At 41.7% G+C, this 19,218-nt stretch overlaps 1 protein-coding gene and 1 long non-coding RNA gene across 11 annotated transcripts in view; one reads left to right on the forward strand and one right to left on the reverse strand.

Annotated features, from left to right (window-relative positions):
- The window catches only part of TSPAN4 (tetraspanin 4), a 468,448-nt gene that overhangs the window by 20,541 nt on the left and 428,689 nt on the right, over nucleotides 1-19,218 (reverse strand). The window lies entirely within an intron of this gene.
- On the forward strand, nucleotides 1,834-17,740 carry LOC134163889 (uncharacterized). The gene is made up of 4 exons (XR_009964896.1): nucleotides 1,834-2,022; nucleotides 4,434-4,519; nucleotides 16,785-16,863; nucleotides 17,363-17,740. It is a non-coding gene; the product is annotated as an uncharacterized LOC134163889 (long non-coding RNA).

The raw sequence follows: 19,218 nt of genomic DNA on the forward strand, positions 1-19,218 counted from the left end.
GCAATTTACATGTAAAATCTGTTTTTCTGTCAGCTTTGTCCCCTCATTGTTTAGGAAGTCCAGACCCTCCAAGCAGAATTGTGTCTGGCTGGCTGTCAAGCCCAGCTACAGAAGCCACCATCCTTCAAGAGGACCATGAGCTGTCAGACTCCACCTTGCCTCCTTGAATAAGACAATTTAGGCATAATTGAGGCTGAGATAAAAACTGTTTAACAGCAGCAACAACAAACCCTCTGCTTAGCACAGACACAGATATGCTGAAAGCACTACATATACATCTGTATTACAGATGGGAGATTGTAGTAGCCTTCTCATTTCCTGGGGATGATTTGACAGATCTCACTCTGTCTAAATGACAGGCATTGGAGTTTATCTACTTACTGTTAAGGCATGAAACAGAAGACAAGCACTGTGCCTTGAGAAGCCAAATTCTGTAATTCTGCTGCTGAGGAGGAGGAGAAAATGCTTTGGAGCAAAAGTTCTTGGGCAAACAAGAAAGCTGTATCTGTGCAGAATGTGCATTATCAGTATTTATAGCTAACATGACGCAAACATTGATGGAATTGAAGCGATACCAATACCTTCCACTGTCCCAGAACACAGAGAAGGAAGCCAGCATTGCTGCAATCCTCCCTGGAAGAATGGCCAAAAGAAGACTTTTCAGGAAATCCTCAATAACTCCTTTTCAGCTTGCTGACAGTTTGAGATGTCACTTAGATTCTCAAATAAAGTGTTTGACATGGTCCCACAGAACATCCTTGTCTCTAAATTGGAGACGTCCACCACTGGGTGGATAAAGAACTTCCTGGATGGCCACATGCAAAGAATTGTGGTCAATGGCTCAATGTCTGGCTGGAGACCAGTAACGAGTGGTGTCCCTCAGGGATCGGTGTTGGGACTGGTCTTGTTTGGCACCTTTTTGGTGACACGGACAGTGGGATTGAGTGCACCCTCAGCAAGTTTGCCAATAACACCAAGCTGTGTGGTTCAGTTGATAGGCTGGAGGGAAGGAATGCCATTCAGAGGAAGCTCGACACGCTTGTGAGGTGGGCTGATGCCAACCTCATGCAGTTTAACCATGACAAGTGCAAGGTCCTACACCGGGGTCTGAGCAATCCCAGGCACAGCTACAGGTTGGGCAGAGAAGAGATTCAGAGCAGCCCTGCGCAGAAGGACTTGGGGGTGTTGGTCAATGAGAAAATGAACATGAGCAGGCAGTGTGCGCTGGCAGCCCAGAAAGCCAACCGTATCCTGGGCTGCATCAAAAGGAGCGTGACCAGCAGGTCGAAGGAGGTGATCCTGCCCCTCTACTCTGCTCTTGTGAGACCTCACCTGGAGTATTGTGTGCAGTGCTGGTGTCCTCAACATAAAAAGGACATGGAACTGTTGGAACAAGTCCAGAGGAGGGCCACGAGGATGATCAGGGGACTGGAGCACCTCCCGTACAAAGACAGGCTGAGAAAGTTGGAGCTTTTCAGCCTGGAGAAGAGAAGGCTGCGTGGAGACCTCATAGCAGCCTTCCAGCATCTGAAGGGGGCTTATAAGGATGCTGGGGAGGGACTCTTCATTAGGGACTGTAGTGATAGGAGAAGGGGTAACAGGTTAAAACTTAAACAGGGGAAGTTTAGATTGGATATAAGGAAAAAATTCTTTCCTGTTAGGGCGGTGAGGCACTGGAATGGGTTGCCCAAGGAAGCTGTGAATGCTCCATCCCTGGCAGTGTTCAAGGCCAGGTTGGACAGAGCCTTGGGTGACATGGTTTAGTGTGAGGTGTCCCTGCCCATGGCAGGGGGGGTGGAACTAGATGATCTTAAGGTCCTTTCCAACCCTAACTGTTCTATGATTCTATAACCTTTAGGCAAAGGTCAGAGGATGCCAGCAGCATCCCCAGGTTTCTTACTTGCAGGTAAATGGAGACTTTTAATTTCAAGCCTCAATGCTTTCCTACCATATCATGAACAAAAATTCTACCCCACCAACACCCTAAACTGGACAAAGCCTCTCAGCAGGGTTTCAATATAGGTAAGTAAATATTCCTGACTTTTCTGGTGATTGTTTCCCCTACCTCTCTGCTTCTCCACCAGAACAGAAGGGGCTTTAATGAAATGACAAAATGTCCAAGAACTTCCCACTGCGCAAAACTTTTAATTTAATGCCTTGATAATCATTCTCTACAAATAGCAGGGAGTAGGAAATCAAATGTAAACAGAAAGTGCCTAATCTATAAGGTCATTTATAGAAGCCCTCTTGCCTGCTAAGAGATGAGAGTGATTGTACCACAGGTAAGGCTTGTTTTAAATGAGATGTCCCCAAGCCTGTCTATAAGAAGCTGAGAGCAGTACATGCTCTCCTCACAGCAGAAATCCTCCTTATGCCATGTGCCTATAGATAGAAATTTTAAAAGATTTTAGTAAGAGAAATCGTGTAAGTTTTGCTGATGTTTGCTGCTTAAGAGACAATATGGTCATTTCTTCTCTGTGTCATCAGTATAAAATGGCATTGCCAGGACACTTTGCTTAGCCCTGTGGGATTCCCTCTTCCTCACTTCCTCCCCAAATGTGAAACAACTCCAGGACTTAACATTTTTTTATGACTGCTTCTTTAAACACAGCAAAACAATTGCTTAGTGAGTTCTTTTTTCCTAGTTTGACTGCAAAAGCCTATGTCAGAAGTCAAACATTTTACAGATCTTCCAAAGTTCAGTAGGTTAGTTGAAATGCTTATTGGCTCTAGCAGTGTTTGATACCAAGAGAGGTGCACTGGGTGTGTATCTTCAGAGGAAAAAGTTCCTGGAGACTCAAGGAACAGAAGACTGTAGGAAATCGTCTGAGAGCTGGAAGAAGAATGAACATTTCTGGAACATGATGGTTTGACTTAGCTGAGGTGAGACCTTTCAGCTGTGCCACAGCCTTCCTACATAGTTCCTCTTTGTTTCAGTTCTCTATTTGTAAAACAGGAATGATTTGACTCCACTCATGCCATAAAATTAATAACATAATTAGGGTTAGGTATCTGAATACCAAAACCAATCTGGGACATGAAGCCCTGTACAGAATCTGAGACAAGAAATGGAGTTACTAACATGAGAGTGTCAGTAACATTCCTGGCAATGAAAGGGTAAAACTAAGGCTCATCAGGAAGCAAAAGGAAGGACAAGTACATTTTGCATTGGCCTGGAGCAGGCAACTGGTGAAGCAGTAAGAGGAAGTGTTTCCCACCATACTCTGAGAAGAACCTAGAAAAAGCTAATAAGAAAGTCAAAGAATTTCCAAATCAGTTTTTCCTGGGTCCATGGTTTGTGTATACAGTTAATTGCACTTTCAGTCAGCCTTCAGTCTACAAGCACCTGTTTCTGCTCAAAAGGAGGTGTCAAGGCACCTGATGTGGCAGACAGCTGAGGCTGCAAGGAAGGAGACACTGAAACGTTCCAGTACTATTCATACTCTTAAAATGCTAATAAATCCCAACAGCAGCTTTAATGCTGCTTTGTTTTAAACAAGAGATCACAAGTGTGACAAGACACTAAACCCTGCAACTACAAAATGTTTATGCAAGAGCCAACTGCACCTCATTTTGTCCAAATGATTCTCTTAAAGTCCAAGGGAGAAACAGGCATTTTATCATTGCTACATATAAAGTGAATGTTTAGCCTCCGATCATGGCTGGAATAAGCGGAAAGTGTTCTTTCCTGTAGCCAGAGAAGCCAATGCCATCTCATCTGTTCTTATGTACAGCAACAACTGGATAACTTGTGCATCAAGTCCCCAAGCTTGTTTAAGTAAAGTACATCATAACCAGCTCAGAGATATGGGCTAAAAAGGTGAAGATGCAGCTATGCAGATTCTTTGCTTCCATACAGAATGAAGTCAATAGCACAGCTGACTGCTTATTCAAGAGCATGTGCACATCCAGCTCTCTGTCTTGTATGGCACCCTATGCATGGGCACTTCCCAATGAGATAGTCCTAGACCTCGTTAAAAACAAGGCTTGTTTTTTTAGTGAACCTAGGAATAAAAACTTTAAACATGAATTATTGGCTTGCTGCTTCTTATTTCAAAGGTATGCTGCAGCAAATGTGGGGAAAGGGCTGAGTAAAACTAGGCAGGCAAATAAAATCAATTATATACACAAAAGGCTGACACTGCAAATTAACTACCTGGATGTTTAGTCAAAAGCCTTACAAGCACTTTGGAGGAATTGCAGGTGAGTGAACACTGAAGTGCATGTGTTTTATGACAGACCTAATTATTTATATAGCATTCAGGATACTTCTTATGCTGATTTTGTAGAAGAAACCTTTTATTTACATATAAACAAACCCCTCTTCAGAGTATTAAACTAGTTGGGAAAAAAATTATACTGATGTCCTCAATAGCAGTGACACCAGCAAAGTTGGATGCCATCACGACCTAACATCATCATTTTATTTCCAGTACAAAACTCCCTTTGTAGAAGGTTTTCTTCATATTCTTACCCCAAAGATGACTGACACAAGAAAGCTTCTACCCCCTGTCTCCAGGTATGTATCCCACCAACTGCTGCTCTCAGCAATGCTCCTCTGTCTTCATACATTAGTCTTGTGTCCCACAGATCGCACAAACTATCCCTCAGAGCCACCATCTCCTTCCTGTGCCGCCCCTCCAATTAATTCAAATAATCCTTTCCCAGACAGGATCCTGTAATAGTTATTTGTTCCTTGCGTGTCCCAGTAAACAGTAATTTTGCCTTGATCTCTAGTGGCTACAGGACCACACTTTTACCAGGTGTAAAGACTTGTCTGAGCTATGCTTATGTATTGAAATTTCATGTACACTGAATCCAGGCCAGCAGAAAAGGGAAATGCTTGTTCTTTCAAACCCCATGCTTAGGTTTAGGATATTCCCAGGGTATCTGTATTCAGCCTCTCTGCCTTCTTCCCCATTATTTAAAAAAAAAGGATAATCACTTTCATTTGTCCTCAACGACCATCAATATAACCTCAGATAAGCAAATTGAGAAGGATGCTAATTAATATGATACTTGCTGTTGAGCTTTTTTTTGCCAATAGACATGAAAAGTGGGTTGCATTTGTGTTTCAAATGCTAACAACCTGTTATCTCCATATATTCAGACCAAAAAAAAAAAAAAAGCACAACCCCCCTCTCAACCACCTAGGGATGCACGTCAATAGAGCCTGAGCTCCAATTAGCTGTCACGAAGACTTGAGGACGTGCAGAGGTAAATCAAAGCAGTGAGACAAGCTGTTTCCCGTGTAGGAACTAATGACCATTGTGTGATTATTTATTAGGCGAAACAGTGACATTGGACACAGTCTCCTCTGCAGATGCTGTGATCTGGGAAAGGGGAAGCCAGCAGTTTACTCACAGAGATGAAGGACTTGGCAATCTGCCCACTAATCTATTTGCTGCAGCCATCCCATGGGATCAACCTTTGCTTCAATAATTTACAATACTCATTTAGTTAGTTTAAAGGTGAATGAGAGAGCTTTCAAATAGGAGAGAGCACCACTAAAATATCAGGGGGAGAAGGGATAGCTAAGGCAAAACATACCCTATGCTCCCACTGTGGTATGAGAAGATGAATGAGTCCCACAAACTACATAAGTGTGGGCTATCTGAAAATCCATTTATCTGAGTAACTGAAGTTCATTTCCTCCTAAATTCATGACTTTGGTAGGAAAATATAAGCCAAAATACAGAATTTGTCCACTGCTGTAAGAATACATCTCTGCAAAAATCAAACTATTAAACCCCAGCTAGATCAGGCCTCTGATGGGACCTAAACTTTGCCGGGGGCTATGGGAACGGCACACAAACTCCCCATGGCCGATTACAGGCATTGGTATTGCCACCTCTTGGTGGCAGAGCTGCTCCGCTGAACACGGCTTTGTCATTGTCGGGTCCACTGGCAACTACTAACAACGAAGGTAAGCAGCAAAGCAAGCAGAGGAGAAGGCTGGTTAAATCATGTCCTCAGGGGAAGACATTTTCCTGATTTCTTAGAACAAGGGGAACAAATGTCTACTGATAAGCCACATTTTTGTAACTAAAAGACCCATTAAAACCCAAACCAAAACAGTCCACTGAAGGGTTAAAATCTCTTACTGCTTGGAGAAACTTGCCTGGAAAGAGTAATTCTGTGGAAACAAATTAAAGAAGCTGTGTCTTCCTAGATCCAGGGAATGTTAATTCTTAGGGGAAAGAGAGATTTCACACACAGCTTGCTTTCTTTTTCTTAAGATATACTTTATCTGAAATTAACTCATTTTAAATAAATAATGCTGTGAGGATAACTACCATTGTCCTTGGAGGGAGCAGACCAGAAGATGAAGTCAGGTTCACTACAACAAGTTTTATGCCTACTGTGGGGTGATCTCCACTCAGCGTGAAAGTGGGAGAAGTGCAGAACACACCCCCAGAGAGAGGACAGCACAAGTTGTAGATCCAGGGATGAAACCAAGGGCTTTGGAGTAACTTCAGCTACTTCACAGAAACTCAGTAAGACCGTCGGAAAAGTTGCCTGGCTTTATTTTGAAAAAAATGAACAGAATCTCAATATCCTCCTGGCTGAAGACCAGACAAGGGATCATCTCCTTACCTATATTTTCTACCTTGAAAACATGTTCACTTTTTCCAATCACATAGACGTGTACTTATAAGAATCGCACATTATGCTAAATGCCATCTCCTCATCTAGTAGAAATCTGCCTGGCTCCACTAACATCAATGTAGTTGCTCACATTTCTAGCAACTTGGATTTGTCACATGGTGTCTCCAGTGGCTCGAAACCATGTTTTCATTAGGGTACATTCATTCAAGGTCATAAATGATCCCCTCTGCGAAACAACATCTCTGACACCCTGGGAGTTCTGACTTTCAGCAACTGGAATTACTGTTTTTAATCCTCAGGTAAGCATTCCAGTGGAGATATTGTAAAGTGGATGTCTTGGAATAAAATGTCTTGGAAAGCTAGTAGACAACAAAAGCAACTTAAGTGAATTACTGCTGTTAAATGCCTCCCTTGTTTTAATGAAACAAACAATTGCAGCTCTTCACTGCACTTCATTGAAAACAGATTTTACTGTGAATGGAATGATTTGGGACTCAAGTCATTGCAAATGAATAAACTACATGGAGATTGCTTTCCACAATAACAGAAAACAAGCAAGTAAACAAACTGCCAGTCACACTTATACAGCACAAAATGCAAGTTTCCAACACCCTCTCTATTTCTAATGAAGCCAGAAAAAAAAAAGCCACATTTCTCATTGGAAGTCACACTGGTTGAATGGAAAGGGAAACATGGTTGTTTCCCCACGTGTTAAATAGAGCTAAGTGACAGTACCTTCAACTGAGTAAGGTGCTGGAGGACTATGGTATTTCCATATAGAACAGAATTACATATGCTGGGATGCTAAGTTTTTTACATGAAAAGTAGCATTTACCAAATGAACAGCAGACATCCTGCTAAATGGCAGCCAAGCTGGATAAAAGGAGAAACAAAAATCTTGAAGAAAGGTTCACCTCAAACTGCTGCTACTTGAGGAGCCATCCTATATCCCAGAACATGATACATGCACATGCCAGGTGCCAAACCCAGCTGCAAATTGGCAAGAAATTTGTCTTTCCTCCCAGACCCCATGGGGTGAGCAGTGGAAGACAGCATCAGCACCACCACTCTGTGGCAGAGGCAGTGTTTCAAACCACCCAGGGCACATGCCAATTTCTTTTGGAACTGCATCATCATGTAAATGGCGACACACAGCCTGTGTATCTTGGTATCAGTGGCCATCCACTCCTGATAGTGGAGTCAGGAGACACCAAGAAGTCTCAGTTCCTCAACTACCTGGTGATCCTGAATGAAGGGAAAGGATACTCAGAGCTGCAACTGGAAAAGTCAACAAAAGCCAGCATAAAAAATGCACATACTGTTCATGTGAGCAGCAAGGGACACAACAGAGATTATGATTTGAGCCATCCTCACATAACCCCACAAAACCCAGAATGCTAGTAAGTATTTGAAGATCACATACCACATGTAGCTGAACTAGAGCAGACTCCCCAGTGAAATGGAACACCCATGTTATGTCAGAGATGAGTCCCAGCCCAAATACAAAGGAGCCACCATTTGGAAAAAAGGAAGGGAATTTGCAAAATTGGTGTCTCTCAGCCTGCCTCCCTCATAAGAACTGAACAAGGTCATGTCTAAGAGAGAACTATATCTATATAGGTCAAGGTCACGTCTATAGAGAACTATAGAGACTCAATCAGATAACTGCTGGTCAAATCACCCTCTTCTTCAGATGGCAATCACTTCTAACCAGTTTTAATCTCCAAACACCTCTGTTTTGCCTCTGGGATTAAACTACAGTAGTTTGGCTCAAACATACTACATACTACAGTAGCTAGTCTCTGGAATTGCCTTTAAAAATGTGCAAATCATCTGAAGCTTATTGTTAATCAACTACAGCTCAACCTGCCCCTTGTAGTCAGTACAAGCATAAAGTATGAGCTGTATCCTGTTACCAACCTTCTATGCTAAAACATCCCCTTTCTCTCTCTTCCATAAAACCTCGAGTCTTAAAAGCATTCTGTCAGTAACAAAACCATTGTGCTTTCTTATTCTTATTATTTTAATTTTTTTTTTTGTAGTTTACACCTACTCTGCTTTCATGCAACTGACTTCACTCAGGACAGAAGCCTTCTAGAAGTTGTTTCTGACATATGGAAGTGCCCCTTTTAGAAATGGCATCAAGGTCCTGGAAATAATCCAGTCAGACTAAGCAACCACCAATGATGAATCAGAAACAAATCTCTATCAGAAGGGTGAGTTATCCCTTGGAGAGGAGCAGAAAACAAAATGAAAAGTTAAATCTGCCACATAGGACAATGGTCTCAAGAACACCTCTGAGGATGCTGTTCAGCTGCCTCTGACTTGCTTTGTATTTATTGCTTACACTTCTATCTATTCAAAATGAGCCCCTCTTTCCTAATTGAGAGATCGGCTTTTTGCCAAAGAGAAGCATTGATCCCAAGTCTCTTCTTAAAACTGGAAACTATCTCCTTTCTCTCATTCCCCTTGGATTCTCCGGTATGTAATAGTACAAGTGGTCTGAAACTCTTTTCTGCATGTGGCATTCATCTAGGTCTCTCCACCTATGTAAGCCTACTGCTTTTGACATCTCTAAAGAGCTCAAATCAGCCACCAGGTTCTAGGTTTATGTGGTTCAAGAGAAAGGTCAGGGCAGCCACACTGAATGTACTGGAAAAAGTAAAATTTATGAACATGGAACATTATTAAAAATAAAGGATTCATTCAGTGGGGTTTTTAGTGAGTTCTCTACCCACAGTTATTTGGTATTTTTCTGCTTGCTAGCAAAGGAAGTATAAAAATCACTGCTAATGAAATTTTACAGATAACACACAAAACTTGCTGTGCATTAAATAATCTGCTAATCTCATTTGGCCTGCTTGGTTACAGAGCCTCGGGGCTTATATAGCCAAATATCAGAACAGACATTTAAGAACGAAGACAAGAGGTCACACTACAAGACTGGAAATCATATTATAGAAAGCAGGAGATCTGTGTAAGGACTGAAGAAATGGAGATGGAAAGTCTCTGAGGGCAACTCTTCCAACTTACAGAGAAAAGAGTCATGGGTATATTCAACATAATCTTTATAAAGGCTGAGTTGTATCATTATCTGTATAATAAGAACTGATATTGATGTTTTCAGAAATCTACTGAAAATATGAAAAGATTTTAGAGAAGTCCTACAAGAAAAAGCCAATCACTGAGAATCATGCTTTACTTCACATGACTAACACTCCTGGATAAACTAAATAAAAGGACAAGGTTAAAAAGCAACCTAATTGGAGTTTTCGGGTACCTACATGGAGAAGCGATTTCCAACAGCAGACAGCACTTTAATCTACCAGAAAACAACATAATGAGAGTTAATGGACAGAATCACAGAATACCAGGTTGGAAGGGACCTTAAGAACCATCTGGTCCTACCTTTCCTGGCAAAAGCATGGTCTGGGCAAGATGACCCAGCACTCTCTTCAGCCAAATCTTAAGTGTCCAATGTTGGGGAAACCACCACTTCCCTGGGGAGATTATTCCAATGGCTGGTTCTCACTGGGAAGAAGTCTCCTCTAGTGTCCAAATGGAATCTCCATGGAGAGAGTGATTTGCACCTGTTATCCCTCATCTTTTCCACGTGAGTCATTGTAAAAAGGGAGTCTTCATCTTCTTTGTAGTCACCCTTTAAATACTGGAACATGGTGATAAGGTCGCCCCATAAGATTCTGTATTTTTGTTCCTAACGCCTAGGGTTCAACAGTGCTGGTAAAGACAAAGGTAAAGAAAGTGTTGAGGATCTGTCTTTTCAGTGTTGTGGATAACTAACTCACCTCTCTTGCTTAACGGCAGGCCCATATTTTCTTTCTATTTCTGCTTGTTGTTTACATACCTGAAAAACCATTTCTTGTGTTTTTTGATGTCTCTGGACAATTTTGTTTCGAGCTGAGGTTTTGTTTTTCTAACTGCATCTCTGCACACCATGGCAATGCCCCTGCAGTTCTCAAAGGGTATCTGTCTGCTTTTCCATCACTTTGTATGCTTCTGTTTTGGTTTTGAGAAGACTGAGAAGCTCACAGGTAAGCCATGGGATCTCCTGTTCCCCTATTTCCCTTACCTTTAAAGGGGATGAACTGTTTTTGTGCTTCCTGGAGAGCATTCTTTAAAAACTCACACACTCGCTAGCTCCTTTATCCTCCATGGAACCCTCCATGGAATCCCTCCCAGTTGAGCTCTGAGAAGCTGCAGTTTCCTCTTCTAAAATCTAAAACCTTAGTCTTAATACTAACATTCAGCATACTCAGTTGGATCCCAAACTCCACAATATTGTGATCACTGCAGCAAGGGAGGTGAATTAGTCACCCACAACATTGAGAAAACAGATCCTCAACACTCTGGGTGAAAGTGTCAGACATCTCAGGAGCTTTCTCTGTAGAAACACTGGTTTTAATTGAGGTGAGTGCCCATCACCATTATGGCAGAGATCTAGAGCACTTCCCTGGATGCACAGGATGCATCCTGGATGACTTCCAGGATGCACAGCCCTTCTCACACCTCTAGGACCATCTAAGCGCTCCCTAGGGCTATTCAAAGTTTAAGCTAGACAAATACAAGATTGAAATAAGGCATAATTTGAGCTGTGAAGGAAAAACAATCCTTGGAACAAATAATGAGGAATGATATGTGGTCAATAATGTATTAAAACCAAGACTCAAGAATTTTTAGAAGTTATAACTCAGATGTCATTAGTCTGATGACAAGAATACTGACTGAAATGCTATGGACCAAGGATGACCTTAACCATTTCATCTGGTCTTAAAATTTATAAATCTTTCCAGAAGACTACAAGGATATGACACCTATCATGACCTATTCATCACCTATGCCCTGCACCTTGAACTTTACTTCAAGTCCATCCTCAAAGAAAAGCTGACATAAAACATACCACTCTATTTAGCACATCCAATCTTGGAGACACAGGCATTGCTCCTTTCAAACTGGCACTGGTGATTTTGGAGCACAAATTCTCCTAGATCACAGCCCAAGTTTTCTGTATGAGCTCCCTATCTGCCAAATCCACATCTCTCAGCCCATGTCAACATACAGAAGTGCTGGTTCAAGTACTGAATGTGCTGCTGCTGACTGTGTGACAGTGCAGGTGTTCCTTTGGGAAACGTGTCCTCTAAGTTACTGAGGCTAGCTGCTCCACAGTCACCATCCACACACAGGCTAATCTGCCCTGCAGCACGTTCATGGTGTTCATCTTAGAAGCTGCTTTTACCTGGCTTCTCATGGTGCGGTGTGAGAGCTTGCACGCAGCCATCACCCAGTACTTTGGCTGTACAGGAAAGACTGAGCCTAAGTAGTCACAGGTGAGCAGCTCTAAGCTGTGCTGCCTTAACTCCCTTGGTACAGGCAAGTCAGGACCCCTAGATAAACAGCAAAAAATGCCTTCAGTATAACTTTCAGTAGTCAATGGCACATGATTTTGTTAGTCCAAACAGTTGAGTCCTTTTGGTTCCTTTAATTTCATTTAATACTAACACTGCCCCTGTCCCTTATCTGTCCTCCCAAGTACTTCCCTGAGATATCACAGCACTGGCTTGGCAGGGTGAGGTATCACCAGTATATAACCAAATAATACTCATAAAGTCAGAGCATCCTTGAATCGCAATCTATGCAGACAGTAGGTATTCACAGGCTGTGTTGAACACAGCGCAGCAGCAAAGGCCAATTCCAGCCATAGATTCTGCGCTGTTTGCTGCAGTCACTCACTACCAGTGCTGCAGTTTTGCAGCACCTTTCTTATAAAGAAGGACCCTGTGTGCAGACCTGCTATTCAGAATCCCATTAACTTTTATTTGAAAAACTTCCATCATCTAAACTGTAACCATTTCAGAAACATTGCACTGTGATTAGTTGCAGTGACACGACCTGCCGTTCATGACCCAAAACACAGTAAAAGCTCACATTCACTCAGCTGTGACTGTGACATGCTTTCATACTTATTTCAAAACTTAATATAGATAGACTTGGATCAATAGCAATAAATCTCCTATGGGATTCAAAGATGTTTGGAGCTGGAATCACAATTTACCTTACATGATCCTATTGGCCTAAAACAAACAGTACAGGCTCCCAGGTGTTGCTGTAGTGAAAATAAAACGCATACACACAGAAGTGCAAAGTGCAGGGGGTTTGTGCTTTGTGAAGATTTTTCTGAGGTACTGAAAGGCTGTGAGGAGTTTATGAATTCTGGAAAAGGTATTTTTAATGCGAATGAAAATCTGAGACTTGCTCTGCTGTTTATTCATTATTCACCATTGATCATTTTCCTGTAATACTTTGTCTCCGTTTTGTCAGGGGAATTCAAAATACCCAATTTGGCCAGGAGGACAAACTGCAGAACCTAAGTATTAAATAGCAAAGAGTGAAGAAAATGGTTTTTGAAAAACCTGTAGGTAGCAAAAAAAAACAACAACCAACCAAAAAAATCCCCCAAAACCCCAAACTTGAAACCCCAAATTAAACCAGCAGCATTAAAGAAATTGCAGGCTGGGATCAGTCTGCACATGAGTTCGTAATCCAAAGGAACCACCTTGTACTTCTACTGATATTGCCAGTAGAAGTTTGGGATACTTGAGAAGTCACATAGTAGTTGCATGGGGGTTTGTATAATATTCCAGCTACTAAATCCAGCAGCCATAGTTGAGAATTTTGACTTTTATTAAAAAAGGGGTTATAAAATGTTGAGAACTCATGGTTTATGCTAAAAGTTTGAAAGTATTAAAAATCAAAAGGCAACTTCCTTACCTCCCAGCTTAGTACGAAGAAAGAGTTGTGTTTGTCATTCTGCCTCACCACCAATGTCCTTTTGCATGATTTCATACGCTGAATGCTGGCAGACACTCAACTCTGGTAAAGCTCTGGCATAGCTCCACAGGCTGATGATATGACTATTAAAGAGCTTCTATAGCTACTTAGACTACTTATATTAGTTCAGACTCTAACAAAATAAGCAGTACTGGACATACAGTGCCTCCACCTGAGCATAAAAAGGCACTTCTAATAATTACTAAAGACCATTTCCTTTCTATGATACACCTATGATATTTTTTTCCCAATCAGACCGTATTTAAATCTCATTTTTCTACAAAGCTTGACCATATCCACTCAGCTGTGTACCTCTGTGACCAGCAGAAGCCAGCTCTCCAGTGGTCACATGAGAACTGCATGACTACGTGTCATGGTTTAACCCCAGCTGGCAACTAAATATCACCACAGCCACTCACCACCCTCCTCTCCCTCAGATAGGACTGGGAGGAGAATTGGAATGGGTTGAGATAAGAACAGTTTAATAATTGAAATTAAGTAAAATATAACAATAATTAAACCAATAACAACAACAGCAATAATCATAATGATGAAGAGGAATAAGACTCAGGAAACACAAGTGATGCCGTATATAATTGCTCACTTCCCGCCAACCGATGCCCAGCCAGGCCCTGAGCAGTGGTCTGTGGCTCATGGCCAGCTTCCCCGGTTTACACACTGGGCATGGCATGCTGTGGTATGGAATACCCCTTTGGCTAGTTTGGGTCAGGTGTCCTGTCTCTGCTCCCTCCCAGCTTCTTGTGCCCCTCCTCACTGACAGAGCATGGGAAACTAAGTCCTTGACTTAGGGAAGGCACTATTTAGCAACACCTAAAACATAGGTGCGTCATCAACATCATTCTGAGACTAAATCCAAACAGCTCCCAGGAAAAAAATTAACTCCATCCCAGCCGAAACCCAGACACTATGCAAAACAGCCTGACAACAACAGTTGGGTAAGTCTTTGTCATGCCAACTTTCACCTTTCTTGGGTTTGACTGCTGGCAAAATGCAATACTAAAAAATTATTGGAAACTTTATCTATGGTATCTTTCCCAAAACAGAACACGAAGTTACAGCATCATTTTCTCCCTACTACTAAACCTTTTGACATAACGCTGCTGAAATTTTTGCCATCACGTGTGAAGACAAATATAGCAAAAAGAAAAGCCAGTGGCTCCACTTACCTTTATAATTAATACAGAAAATGTGTTGACTCCTATTTCAGAAGATACCATCCAACCTAGTGCTGCTTTGGGACAGAAATAAATTAAATACTTTTCTGAATGCTACTCAGGTCAGTAGCCAGAGTCTGCATCTCCAGATCTTGGAAGATTTGGAATTCCTCAAGATAACTAACAAGAGTGAAACACAGTCAGTGTCACTGGAAGTGCTGCAGCATACGAACAAGAAGAAACTCTCAAACTGTGTCAGAAGAGCAAGGTGACAACAACTCTGACAGTAGGAAAACCTCAGAAATCAGTGGGACAGAATCTGGGGCATAAACACCATAGCAGTCAGAGTGTACTTGAAGGATGAAAGGCTTCGAGAAACTGGCTATGTGAACACGACATGCAAATATGCAAGTGCAAAATGCTCCAGCTGAAGCAGAAATGTGACAGTGCTCTCTGCTGTCAACACAGACAAGGCCCATCAGCACCACTAAGACATCTGCATGATTAAAATGACCAGGACCATAACAGCACTACAGAAAGTCTTGAACCCAGGACTGGATTCCAGTTGTTTTGAAATTGCAAAGGTCACATCCCTGTGAACAGATTTCCCCAAGTAATGCAAAGAAATAATGATTTCTTTGCTAACCTCACATTAGTGGTAACAACTGAACTTACAGACAAATCCACACAGAAGGTTGTAAGAAACGCATTCAGCCAAGAATCACAAGTGCTGTAAACTGGGGGCTGAGCTATGAAGAACAGTACCCAGCTTGCAAAAGGGAATGCCTCATCATGTAAACAAACAATTTGTTGATAGATAAATGTGTTACAGACAATCTAATCTTGGAAACAGATTTGAAATATGCAAATCAAAAGCAACGGATATTTAGGTTTTGCCCAAAGAGGTTTTTCATAAAGAGCTTTGAAAAATTACACCCAGCATACATGCAGTAAATGAGTCCTGGCACCCTTAACTGAGAGGACTGAAACAAGTTTCAACCACTAATCCCATTGCACTCACCTCTTTCTACAACATAAACGGGACAACAGAAATACCAACACTAATCAGCCTGGGCTGAATTTCCTCCCAAGAAACCTTATGCAGACACAAGGGAAAAAATTAAAAACAATGTAACAAAAATAGTGAGAAACTGCAAAAGCTGGGTATTCAGTGGATGACTGCTTCATCAAAACTATGTGAGGACTTAAAACACCCCACAATTTCTGAAACCACCAATGTAAATGTTAATAATGAAAAAGGTGAACCAGAAGTCTGATGGAAAAAGGGCTCATTTGCAGGGTCAATTCAAACAAAATTAACAGAGACGAGAAGAATTTCTATTATCTATTTATGCCACATCTAAGCAATGCATTTCACTCCTGTTTGTTTCTTAGAAAGCTTTTTAGTGTAAATCTGAAAAATTGTTGCTCCCATCACCAAATGGGAGACCTGAGAGCACTCAGAAACATGCTGGCTACCACTCTGTTACCATGCAGCTCAGAGAAAATCACCAAACCTCAATAAAGTCTATAGGCACAATTATTACAGCATTAGAAGAACTCTCTGCTCCCCTCCCTCCCTTTTTTTCTTGATGCAGTGAAATAGCTTTGACTAGTCTTATCTCCTTGTATTTGGGGGAAAAGAAAGACAGGAGAGAATCAACAGGACAGCTTTGGTTCTTCTGATTATTTAAAACAAACTTACAAACATTTCCAAATTGTATTAAATATTCTGAATTTAGGACAGGAACCTTCTCATTATCTTTCACAAATCTAATTAACTAAATGAACATGCTCCAAGCAACAGCAAATTCCCCATGTGCACTTTTGAGTAAAGGGATTCTCTTCCTTGTGAAACTGCAAACCAGCATCAGGCATGTGCTCCTACACAAGCAAAGTGGTTGCAAAATGGGACAGTTTAAACCTGGAAAGAACATTTTGGGTTATAAAAATATAACCCTGTTTAGAAAAACAAAGGCTGAGAGAGCCTCAGGGTATCATTTTTTGTCTATAGTAGACAAGAAGTCTGGTAACAAGGGCAGAAGGCTGGGAAACAGGATTAGAAACTGTCATTCAGACCAATGGAAAATATAATCAGAAGCAGACTGGTGCTCACAACAGCTCGTTGCAGCAGAGACTATTTTTATTTTGCAGGAGCACGATACTCACCCTGTTACACACCAATATGAGAAGGCTGCCGCAGCAAGAGACAAATTGTGATTTGCCTTAAAAGGTAATTCCTACAGAATCACCTCTGTTTTGACCTGATGCAGGTCAAAACCTAATGACCTAATTTATAGTGGGTAAAAAATTCCACCCTCGAAATTAGTTTGGCCCTGTAGTTTTTACTGTCAGAAATAATTTCTTTGAAATCTAATTCATGATTTGGAGGCTTCATTACATTTTTACACGTAATTTTAAACTTAAATCACCACTGGCAAATTCATCACTTATTGATAGAAACATTAGTACTCTAATAGAGTGTGACTTGTGATGACACAAGATAGGAAGGGATGAGGGTAGAAAAATCTGATCCCTTCTGCCACAAGAGATCATTCTGTGTCAGGGGAAAAAAAAAAAAAACAGGGAAAAAAAAAGTTTTTCTTTCCCCCACTACTCCCTAATGGGCAATTTAAGAAGAGTTTTGGAGTTGCTATAATTATCTTCTAAAAACTGGGTAAGAAGATACAGGCTAAATTCAAACCAGGTTTTTGTTTTCTTCTTATTGACAGAGATACTGTAAGGATGGACTGCAGTAAAACTTCATCCTCTACAGGGGAATAAACAAAAGCATGACAAAGCAAACAAAATACAACAAAGAAGTGCAGATATTATCAATTTAATCCTTCATCATGCTGAATCCTATGATTCTGGCTGAGGACACATTGAAACAGTAGAAAGATGATGATTATATTTTGATTGATATTTAAGGAATCAATAGATAGTTAATCCAAACTTTACCAAGCAGTTTTCAACCAAACGGCATTAAGTACACTTCTCAGAGTCTCATCAAATATACAGAAGCCTATACAGGTCTGATCCTACCAAGAAAAATGCCCTTCATGCTTTGTAGGCATCTCCCTTCAGCTCAACTTGTCAGGCATTCAGGAATATATTTCTTTCTATGTTATAGAATCATAGAATAGTTAGAGTTGGAAAGGACCTTAAGAACATTTAGTTCAAACCCCCCTGCCATGGGCAGGGCACATCACACTAAACCATGTCACCCAAGGTTCTGTCCATCCTAGCCTTGAATCATAGAATAGAATAGTTACGGTAGGAAAGGAGCTTAAGATCATCATTCATGACTTTCCTGGGCAACCCATTCCAGTGCCTCACCACCCTAACAGGAAAGAATTTCCTCCTCATATCCAATCTAAACTTCCCCTGTTTAAGTTGCAACCCGTTACCCCTTGTCCTATCACTACAGTCCCTCCCCAGCATCCTTACAGGCCTCCTTCAGATACTAGAAGATTGCTATGAGGTCTCCACACAGCCTTCTCTTCTCCAGGCTGAACAGCCCCAACTTTCTCAGCCTGTCTTCATACGGGAGGTGCTCCAGTCCCTTGATCATCCTCGTGCCCCTCCTCTGGACTTGTTCCAACAGTTCCATGTCCTTTTATGTTGAGGACACCAGAACTGCATACAATACTCCAAGTGAGGTCTCACAGGAGCACAGGAGCAGAGTAGAGGGGCAGGATCACCTCCTTTGACCTGCTGGTTGCACTCCTTTTGATGCACTCCAGGATACAGTTGGCTTTCTGGGCTGTGAGCGCACACTGAAGCTGGCTCATGTTGATTTTCTCATCGACCAACACCCCCAAGTCCTTCTCCGCAGGGCTGCTCTGAATCTCTTCTCTGCCCAACCTGTAGCTGTGCCTGGGATTGCTCTAACGCAGCTGTAGATCCCTGAGGGACACTACTCGTTACTGGTCTCCAGCTGGACATTGAGCCATTGACCACAACTCTTTGCGTGCAGCCATTCAGCCAGTTCTTTATCCATCGAGTGCTCCACCTATCAAATTGATGTCTCTCCAATTTAGAGACAAGGATGTCATGCGGGACGGTGTCGAATGCTTTGCACAAGTCCAGGTAGATGACATCAACTGCTCTACCCCTGTCCACCAGTTCTGTAGCCCCATCATAGAAGGCCACTGTGGAGGCAGTGTTCTCACAGGAGAATGGATAATTGGTACATAAACTCTGAATAATCCTGAAAGATACAGCAAGGCCATGAGAGGCCCAAGGAAGCTTAAGCAAGCAAGATACGAAGAAGCTCGAATTCACTGAGTTAATGAGAACTGTGGACTGTTGGCAAGCTTTCGAGGTCAAGTTCTCACACCTGTGCTTAACCAATTATATGTTAGTCACTAAGGGTCTTCAAGACACGTATCCAATCATAATATGCCAAATCACTGTAAGTGCATGTAAGAAATAGTACATAAGGAGTTAAGGCTTTGTAATAAACGGCTTTTGTCTGATCATATTGATCTCTGACTGGGTCCATATATTCTACGGCAGGCCATCAAATTGGTCAGGCAGGATTTCCCCTTAGTGAAGCCATGCTGGATGTCACCAAACACCTTGT

Source organism: Pezoporus occidentalis, unplaced genomic scaffold (genome assembly GCF_034315485.1).
Source record: "Pezoporus occidentalis ecotype Australia unplaced genomic scaffold, CSIRO_AGI_Poc_V1 ctg21, whole genome shotgun sequence".
In the NCBI taxonomy this organism is placed as follows: domain Eukaryota; kingdom Metazoa; phylum Chordata; class Aves; order Psittaciformes; family Psittacidae; genus Pezoporus; species Pezoporus occidentalis.